Source organism: Struthio camelus, chromosome 11, assembly GCF_040807025.1.
Source record: "Struthio camelus isolate bStrCam1 chromosome 11, bStrCam1.hap1, whole genome shotgun sequence".
Lineage (NCBI taxonomy): Eukaryota > Metazoa > Chordata > Aves > Struthioniformes > Struthionidae > Struthio > Struthio camelus.
The window spans coordinates 23464564-23474815 of record NC_090952.1 but is presented as its reverse complement, the minus strand read 5'-3'; the positions used below and the strand labels follow the sequence as shown (position 1 = coordinate 23474815).

Below are 10252 nucleotides of genomic sequence, written 5' to 3'. Positions count from 1 at the left end.
GGAGGGCTGTGGTGGGGCAGGAGGATGGTGATGGGGCAGGAGGGCTGTGGTGGGGCAGGAGGATCGTGAGGGGGCAGGAGGGCTGTGGCGGGGCAGGAGGATTGTGAGGGGGCAGGAGGGCTGTGGTGGGGCAGGAGGATGGTGATGGGGCAGGAGGATCATGAGGGGGCAGGAGGATGGTGATGGGACAGGAGGGCTGTGGTGGGGCAGGAGGATGGTGATGGGGCAGTAGGGCTGTGGTGGGGCAGTAGGATCGTGAAGGGGCAGGAGGGCTGTGGCGGGGCAGGAGGATTGTGAGGGGGCAGGAGGGCTGTGGTGGGGCAGGAGGAGGGTGAGGGGGCGGGAGGGCTGTGGTGGGGCAGGAGGATTGTGAGGGGGCAGGAGGGCTGTGGTGGGGCAGGAGGATCGTGAGGGGGCAGGAGGGCTGTGGTGGGGCAGGAGGATGGTGATGGGGCAGGAGGATGGTGATGGGACAGGAGGGCTGTGGTGGGGCAGGAGGATGGTGATGGGGCAGTAGGGCTGTGGTGGGGCAGTAGGATCGTGAGGGGGCAGGAGGGCTGTGGTGGGGCAGGAGGATGGTGATGGGGCAGTAGGGCTGTGGTGGGGCAGTAGGATCGTGAGGGGGCAGGAGGGCTGTGGCGGGGCAGGAGGATTGTGAGGGGGCAGGAGGGCTGTGGTGGGGCAGGAGGATCGTGAGGGGGCGGGAGGGCTGTGGTGGGGCAGGAGGATCGTGAGGGGGCAGGAGGGCTGTGGTGGGGCAGGAGGAGGGTGATGGGGCAGGAGGGCTGTGGTGGGGCAGGAGGATCGTGAGGGGGCTGAGCAGAAGATCCACAGCAGGGCAGCCGCTCCCTGGCATGATGGTTGAGGGTGGTTTGGCTCTCCAGATGCCCCCAGGGGCTCCTCACCTGCTGGCTGCCCTTGTCAGCTCTGTTTGCCCTCTGAGGGGACAGGCCGTCCCCAGGTAGCTGCTGGCTAGCAGGGAGCCCCGTGCATCTGGACCCAAACGCGTATGTGGAATTTTTGACGTAATATATAGTTTTAATAACCTCCTTTGATGGTCTGGGTTTACATGAAACAAATACCAGATTATGCTTGCTTTGGGTCCGTGCATCAGGACCCAAATGCGCACTGTTCAGCTGCGTTTCAAAACCGCTGGATAACCGGGCCGTCTCGGAGGGCTGCGTTTGCACGGCGGCTTCGTCCGGAGTCAGCCGGTGCGGCCTGGGGCACGCGGATCGCACTGAGATCGGCTCGCGTCTGAGGGTCACCGTTTCTGCCTTCTCGGTGGTGGGCTGGATTTTTGTTCTTCTGACGTTTCTGTGGGGAGTGAAAATAGTAATTAAATATCGTCCTTAAATAGAACTGATGCGGAGTCTTTTAAATACAGAGGATGGCACGGGAAAACAGGGAAGAGCAAAGTAAGGCCAGGTCAGGGACATTGGCCACCAGTCCTGAAGAGCTCCTGTGCTGCAGGAGTAGAGAAAGAGAGCAGACCTGTGCGAGGGCTGGGGTCTGTGGGGAGAGCGCCAGCAGCTGGCAGCCCGGGGACCGCTGCCGGCGTTACGGGTGGCCTCGGCTACAATGTCAGCCGGAGCACGGAGCCTTCAGGCCAGCGGTCCCGTCCTGTGCTCCCAGCCTAGGATTTCTGTGTTGTGTGTCAAGAGGATTGGTGGGATTTCCTGGGATTTCAGTCCAGGAAGGGTAGGCAGATGCAGAGATTGAGGTGCCGGCTGCTCTGTGGAAGCAGGACTTTGAGGGAACCTGGGGAGGAGGCGTCACCTGCCTTGTTCCAGTGCAATGGAGATGCCTCCATTTTTGGCCTCTCAAGAAGCCAAAAGTTGCTTTCAGAAGAAAAGCTTCGTCAGAAAAAAAGTCACAAAAGCTGCATGCTATTGAGTGGGTAACCTTAGCTTCGCCCTGCCTGCAGATAGGTTCATTCCCCTGCCGCTTCCCTCGACGGTTTATGGCCTCGCTTGGGGCAGAGAGTGGTTGATGCTTTTTCAATACAGGTTGGGTGAAAGTTAATTTCTTGTTATTCGGTGTGGGGTTGTGTGCATCAGTTACCGCTCTGTCCAAATGCAGCACAGGATATCAGAGTGGGGTTTGCAATCTTTTTTCTTTTTTTTTATGTTACTGCGATACTTGAGTTCTCCACAGATGCTGATTCGTGACCTTCCTTTCCCCGGCCCGCCAGCTCAGGAAACGTTCTCCGTGTTTCTGTGCGCAGGCGGTACAGCTTCAGTGACTTGCCCAAAGTCGCGCAAGAATCAAACCCGGCTCCCTCTGCCTAGCGCCTTACCCGCAGCAGGATTATTTTGGGAACCACACTGCATGCGCACTGGGTGTGGGCTGGTACCGCAACACGTTGCTGTCAAAGAGGCCTTCTGAAGTGTGGGTGAAGCGGTGGGGACGGGGCTGAGAATCGGAGCAGGAGGGGCACGTGCACCCTCCGGGGGACGCCGCGGGCAGGAGGCCTGGGGGAGGACGGGGCGCGGGAAAACGGGCTATTTGGAGAAGTGACTGTTGAGGATTCAATGGGAAGAGCCAGAGCTTGGGAGGAAAGGCAGCGTGTACTGCCGGGAAGCCCAGCGAGCCCAGAGGCCGGGGAGAAGCGATACTGCTGAGGCAGTTCTCTTTTCCTGAAGGAAAAATGCAGATCTGGAGGTCGGAAATTTTCAGCTTTGTGGCAGGCGTCCTTTGGTGTGGGCACGGCACCGAAGTCTCCAATGACTTAGGCAGAGTCCAGGGGATTCGTGATCTTGCTGTTGCAGTTTTTACTTCTACCAACCCCTCCCGCCTCCAAAAAAAGAAAAAACCCCGGTGCTAAATAATTGCTCTGTTCTCACAGGTGAGCAGCGAAGCTCAATTAATTATGCTTTGTGAAGTGCTTCTGATCCTCTGATGGAAACATGTAAGGGCAAAACACTATTATTTTGCAACTTGCAAAGCCTGATAACAGCAGTGAAAACGGAAAAAGTCTTACCACCGAAGGGTATTACAGCACTGCGCTTTTTCCACTCAAGATCTTAGAAACTAGCTGATGACTGCTGCTTTTCATTTAGAAGGGTTTTCCCCCCCCCTCTTTTGAAAGAAACGCAATCACTACCAAGTAGTCTGGAGGGACTTCATCTTTAGGCAAATAATGTTTTTCTTGTTGGGTGTGCACTATTATTTTCTTAATTATTCCTGGATTTCTGCCTGTTCCACCAAGAGTTTTCTCAGATGGCAGAAACAATCGGTCCTTTTTTATTACGCTAATAGCAAAAAGTATCCCTAATAAAAAGACTCTGTACATCCCATAAACTAAAACAGGACACGTTTTGCCAACAATCACACCTCTTCATTGAGGCATCTTTTTTGTATATATATATTTTTTGCATTACTACTCTTGTTTACTATCACTACTCATCCCGGCTGGCTGACGGCACTTTGGTGTCAAAACGAAATGAATGGGTCGTTTTTTAGCACCAAAGCCCTCCCACTCGCCCTTAGCGTGTAGGAAGAGTTCTCGACAGAGGTGGCAGGGAATGAATGGGCAAAAAGATTCACCTCCCTCTCGCATCTATTTGTGGGTGGCCCGTAATTAATTTGGCTTCGAGGCTCAGCTGCAAGGTAGATAGGGTAGGAAGGCTGGCCGGGAGTCATCTGTTTGAATCATACCTCGCCTATGGAAAACTTTGTTGTGTAGCTTTGTCTGACCCGCACCCTTGCAAGAACTAATTAAAAAGAAGAAAGAAAAAAGAAGGCCCCACACTTATTGGAATGTCAAATATAAATGTCAGCGTTTCAAATGAAACGGTATCTTGGGAGGCTCCTGCACGTTTAATCGGCCGGTTGCGCCATCTATATCACGGACTAAAAAGCAGCAGCGAGACCCACGAAAGGCACAGGCTTAACATCAGCAAAAGTGTTTGCCAAGCTTGGATTATGTCACTGCTTTATGATCTTGCTTTGTAAAGGGAGAATACTCTTGGGGAGCAAGGGCTCGGCGTGCGAGAGCAAAGAACGAGCGCCGCTAGCAGAGACCGGGGGGAGGGAGCGGGATTCGCCGCGGCGTTTGTGCAGACGGATGCGTTGCGTCCGCCCGCGCCAAGCCGCCGTGCACCCTGCGGACCGCTCGGGCTCAAAGCAAAAAGCCCAAAATACCGGGCAAAGCTGTCAGCCGCTCTCCCCCGCCGCTGGCCTCCCCGGCGCGCACCTGCGCGGGCCCTGGGCCCGTCCCCGGGGAAGCGCCGAGGCGCCGCCAGGCACGCCGGCGTTCCCGCTGCGCCCGGCTTTGCGAGGCGCAGAGCTCGCCCCGATGCCTTTGCAGCCGTGGGACGGGGTGAAAAATAAGCGGCTCGGCGCTGCAGAAGTTAGACGTGGCGGGCGGAAACGCTTCCCCTCCTCATACCTGCCGGGAGTGGGGCCGCCGTCCCCGTGGCCAGGGGCCGGCCGGCGAGTCCCCGGGGCTGCGAGGAGCAGCTGCAAAAGGCAAAATGCAGGTGAAACGGTGAACGTAGGAGACTTCTCCTTTCAAGAGAACAATTCTGTTTCTGCAGTGATTTTTTAATTTTTCCTGCCAGCCCAAATAATGGGCTCGCCTTCGCTAACAGCAAATGGAAGGAGAATAAAGCCGAAAGCTCGGGAGCTGTGGGACAGGTGGGCCAGGTGGCACTGGAGGGGACAAACGTCCAGAGAGCATCATCTCTAAAAAGCTGCTGGCTGGGGTTTTTAAGAGTTATCCTGCGAGCATTGCCCTCGGCATCCCATTTCGGCGAGAGCCTCGTGCGGAGCCCGCGCCCTGGAGCACCCTGCCCAGGCCTGCGCTCTTTCCCCTGCTCCTGGGCTAATAAACCGCGTCTGCTTCCGGGCGCTGGGTGAGCGGCCGGCCGGCCCCGAACCGCATCCCCGCGCTGGGCAGGGAGGGTTTTGCCTGGGAAAGGGGGCGCCTGCTCGCCCCGGGCCCCGCGTCGGCTGTGCAGGTGGGTGACGCTGGGGCGCCCTGAGGGGCGGCGGGGTTGGCAGGGCCCCAGCGCCCCTCTGTTCGCGAGGTGCGGAAAGGGGAGAATTGTGCTTTATTTATTGCCTTGCTCCGTGCCGAGAAATAAACTGCCCGTCTTGAGCTCTCCTCTTCTTGCTCCTGCAGGAACCCTTCCTCCGGCGATTCGGCTCCTTGCAGCCAGCCCGACGGACTGCTTCCGCGCTGGGTTTCTGTGCGGGTCCAAAGTTACATTCCTCGGAGCGGGGGCCTTGTGCATCGACCTGCACAGCGTTTTGCAGCTCTCCAGCGTTGTGCATCGGGTGGCAGCTGTAAGCTCAGCTCTCCGCGCGTCGTCGGGGTCCGCCACGGCCTCGGCGGCTAGCCAGAACATGGAAAACGGGTGCGGTGGGTGCGCCGACGGGCTTTTGGCAGCATCGCTCCCCTCCTCTTGGCTCGAGGAGTGCCCGGGGCGCAGCGCTGTCTGGGCAGGGGTTTTGTTACCCGCCGCGCAGCCTGCCAGCGCAACCTTGTCGTTGCAATCTGTCACGCGTCTTTGCGATGTGTTTAGCATCTCGCTGCGGGCTCGTTTGCCAGGCGATTCATCTCATCGCTGCTCGTCCGGGGCGACGAGCGGCTCCGCGTTTGCCGGGCCGAAGCCGGGTTCCCGCTGCGCCGCGCCACCCCGGCGGGGTCCGGCGCGAGGCCGTGCCGCACGCTGCCCCTCCGGAGCGGAGGTGTGAACCAGCCGTGTGAGATGAGCTACCGTCAGCCTCCTTTTTCCGCTAGAGGGGGATTATTTTTGTCAAAAATGCCTGTTTTTGTTAAAATAGTAATTTTAAGGGCTTTTATTGTTGTTGTCCGGGGCCAACCGCAGGAAAGCTTGTGCCAAAGCCCCAGCTCCCCTCTCCTCCCCTCCTGGCCCCTTTCATTATTTGCCCTGTTTTGTATTTACTGCAAAACTTGCTGCATCGCCTGATGCCTTTCGGTTATCAAAATATTTTGATTACGCGCAGGGGAGGGAGCGGTCTGATAGCGCAGCGAACGCCTCGGTAGAAAACCGCTTCCGTGGCCGTAAAACATCCTCGCTCCATCCGGGGTCAGAGGAGAGTGAGGTATTGCAGCGGGCCGTGGCCGAGCCGCTTCGCTCCGGGCCCGGGAGCCCGCGGGATGCGCGGCCCCGGCTCAGCCCGTCGGCGTGCGAGGCGAGGACGGGGCAGGGGCGAAGACGGGACGCCCCGCTCCCGCCTGGGAGGGGAAGCAGGCAGGTGCACGGGAAGCGGCGCGCGGCGGCCAGGTGGGCGTCAGGGTGGCCCCGAAAAGGGCCGCTCTGTTTTTAGTCACTGCAGAAAGCCAAAGTGCAGCCGCTGCGTTTCTCTTACCACTCGTACCGTTTTCCTTTCAGCAGGCGAACAAAACGCAGCTTCTTACCAACGACAGTGAAACACTGAGAGCAAAAACACCCTGAAAACTTGTGATCTCCCTTCAGGAGTCTCCGGACCACGAAGAGCTGGCAAGTTCCCTTGGCAGAGGATGGGCAAGCGCCGTGAACCGGGAGCCTTTTGCATCCTGAAAGCAAGGCACCTCTCGTGCGGGTGAAATAGCACCGAGACGTTCTCCAAGGTAGCAGCTCTCAGCCTTCTGACTGCAAAGCCGTTAGCGGTTTCGAAGATCAGTATTTATCCCAGCTGCACACGATAACGTTGTCCGCTATTGCAATTTTCCCATGTCTAAACATTCTCGTGTTACTTCCCTAAAACCTGCAGGTTTGGAACTTTTTCTGACTTGTGTTACCAAACTTGCAATTTGTCATGAATACGGTATCCTGTCAGAAACACTGTACTCCGGGCATGTGTGTATAAATGTTGCACTCTCCTGGCAAAGCAAAATGTCACAATAACGTGATGTGTTATTTAATACAGAGCTGTTGATTAGACGGGGACATTTGCAATACAAATCAGTCCTGACCTCAGGCATTTGCAAGAGTCCTTGTTATGCTGAAACTGTAGGAAAACCGATATTTTCAGCAGAATAGTTTTTGTATCATGCACCTTTACCACCCCATGGACATCTGCTGTATGCCACGTAGCATTTAATTATACCGTCCAAGAGTTATTTTGCACAATTCGAGGCAGGAGCCCCAGGAGGCTCCCCTTAGACTCGCGCCGAGTCTGTGAACAGTAAGTTAAAGCTTGTCTTCAGACGCCTTGGCTGGCCTCCGAGGAACGACGGTCTGCCTAGTGGCTTTTTACCTAGGGGAGATATTAATTCCTAAAAGCCAGGTCACGTAGGACTGGTGAAAACAAAACGAAGCAGTGAAGCCGTGCGTTGCTCGCAGGCGACGTCCACCAAGCCACTGGCTACCTGTGAACCCGGCGGCCCTGCTCCCCGCGCGTCGCCGAAACGCTGCGCGCAGCCTCTGCTCTGGCTCTGCCGGGTACCCCCTGCCCTTTCCGGCCCGCTCTCCCCATCCTGTTTTTCCCTGGCAAAAGCGCTGTTTTGTAGCAGGCCATCTTCAAATGGTTGTGGCCGCTTGGTCCAGCTGTTTCGCGCTAGGGGGACGAGAGGAAATCACAACACGGAACGAGCAGGTTGGCCGTGAGCCGGGCGGCCTGTGAGCGGAGCTTGCACAGGACGGCGCGCCCTGCTCCTCGGCAGAAACGTTAAGCAGATTGCCAGGGTGCGATGCACCTTTGCGGGTTTTTTTTTCACAATGAAACGCTTTTTATCCAGAGCTTGCTGTCCCGCTGTGCCCCCCGCCTTGCGTGAAGGCTTCCGGGTTGAACGTGGAGTTTAAACCCACACAGTCAAATCTGACTTTCTATGCAAAACTGCTGGCTTGCACCAGGAATGAATGCAGCAAGGCATAGCGCAAAAGCAACGGTAAAGCAGGCTTCAAATAGCATGTCTCATGTTGCCCTCGGTGCAAAGAGGAGCTGTTGCATCAGGTATCCTGTCTGGGAGACCAAAACCTGTGTGCGGCGTGGGGCACCTTTCGCCCCGCGCCCGAGCAGGGAGCAGCGGGGCTGCGCCGTCCCCCCCGGCACCGGGGCCGGCCGCCGCGGAAATCCCCGACGGAGAGGGCTGTGGGTGCCAAGTGCACCGAGAGAGAGATGGGAGAAAAACGCGGGAAAGAGGGAAGCGGCAGCAAAACCAGCCTAGCCCAAAAGGCAGCGTGCCAAAGCGAGACCACCCAGAACGTGCTTAATTAGCGCTTTTCCTCAATCAGCGCCGCTCTCTGCTCGTCTGCACCCTCCCGAGACGGCGGCCCACAGGGTGCAAGAGCGCGTTGCTCCGGCGGGCGAGCGAGGCCCGCGGGGCCGTGACTCCTGGCCGCTCTCAGCCTCCGCGAGCCCCGCGGCCGGCGCAAAGTCTGGCCTGCCCGCGGGCAGCCTGCTCCGAGTCCGCTGAGCCCCGGGGGCGAGCCCAAGCCTGGGCTCCCGCGGCCGCCCTCCTGGGCCTTGCTCTCCTCCGCCCGTTTGTTCCCATTCGACCTCGGCAGCATCCTGCGGCAGCAAGTTCCCCCGTGTAATTACGCGAGCGTGTGTACGTGCGTGTAGTCGGGGGGGGGGAACAACTCTGCTTTTTTTTTTTCTTTTGCAAGCAAACTTCAGGAGATGCCCCGTTTTGCTGCCTCCGGGCAGCAAAGCTCCTGCCCTGCCTCCGCTGTCGCTCGGTCCGTCCCGTCCCCGCCGCGGCCGAGGCTGCCCCAGACCCTGCTCGGCCCGAAACGGCCGGCTCGGCTGTTTGCCGCCCTGGGGAACATTGCACCCTCTGCAGATCTCACGCTGTTTTTCCCGAGGCCCCTGGTCTCCCCGTGGCCGCCTGGGAACGCGCCGCCGGGGCGAGGAGCGCGGGAGCCAGCCCGCGGGCGATGCCCAGGGTGGGGACGACCGGTGACACCGGCTGACCCTGGTCTACTGGGACGGCCGCGTTTTATTTCTGTGCTTTTGCAAGAGCACGCTGGCTACATCTAATAAAATATGTTAATAAAAAAACAATGATTCCTGAACCTTGCTCCTGGGAACAGGATCTGAATTGCCCTTACCTCTTACAGGAAAGAAATCCAATTTTGTATTAAAGAAAGAGAAATTGTAGCCTCTTGGGGAAAATACCTAACTGTCAAGAGACAGAAGAAAAAGCCCAAATTAGTTGCGTGATGTCGGTAAATGATACCACGAATTGAGAAATCCAGCATGAGTTTCGCCGAAACTGCTCACGGTTTCCACCCCCCCACTCTCATCTGCTGAGAAAGCCTTTGCTCGGCTGCGGGGGGCGGAGGGAGCTGGGAGGGCGCAGAGGTGGCTCGGTGTTTCCACATCTGGTTTTAGGAAGATTTGGAAGAATAATTTCACTGAAGAATTAACAACAGTAAAGAATTTTATTTGTTTTTTTTTTTTTTCTCGATATATGGCAGTATATTGTGACTTACATATAGCTGCAATCTTGCTGCGCAGGACAAGCGTTGCTCCCGGAGCGCCTGTGTGCCGGGGACAGCCGGCGGCCCGGCCGACTCACCCGCTTCTGCCTTTGCTTCCTGCGGCCCGAAAAGATAATGGGGCTATTCTCAGCCATGGAAAAACTTTCCCTGTTTCATTTTATATGCCTTTAATTGGGAAAGTTTTACTATCTGAGCCCTGCTTCTTTCACACTTTCACTTATTTCAGCTCTGTGGTTTCTTGCACTGAAGGGAAAGCAGCTGTTGATGATACTGAAGAAAGTTAACATAGGAGACACACACCTACGTGTTTTTAACCATTTATTTGCATCTACAAAAAATGGTTCCAGAAAGGGGAGAGTTCAGCTTGAAAACACAAAGAATTTGTCTCAGGAAAGTATTTTGCTTAATCAGCAAAAGCACAATCTGCAAAAGGCCCAAGAGCTGGTTTCTTTTTTGCCAGGGATGCTCTTGGACGGCATGGCGAGCGCTGCTGCTGCTGCTGGGCGTCGAGCAGCGCCGCCAGGGCGAAACAGGGGGTTTGGGAGGGACGGGGGACTGGAGCGGTAGTGAAGAAGGAACAGCCCAGCGCTGCGCTGGAACAGCCTGGCGACAGGCGGGACAGCCTGGCAAGAGGCAATAGGGCAGGAACAGCCTAGAGATGCGTGGGAACAGGCCGGTGATGGGGGGGAACAGCCCAGTGATGCACAGGACAGCCCAGCAATGTGCAGGACAGCCCGGCGATGCACAGGAACAGCCTGGCAATGTGTGGAAACAGCCCAGCAATGTGCAGGACAACGCAGCGACGTGTGGGAACAGCCTGGCAATGTGCAGGACAGCCCAGCAATGCTCAG

The 10252-nt window shown here is 57.0% G+C and overlaps 1 long non-coding RNA gene across 1 annotated transcript; it reads left to right on the top strand.

Moving 5' to 3' along the window:
- The first annotated feature begins 797 nt into the window (after positions 1-797).
- Positions 798-6885, top strand: LOC138068768 (uncharacterized). Its single transcript, XR_011143523.1, has 3 exons — positions 798-1007; positions 5129-5292; positions 6366-6885. It is a non-coding gene; the product is annotated as an uncharacterized lncRNA (long non-coding RNA).
- The last annotated feature ends 3367 nt before the right edge of the window (positions 6886-10252 follow it).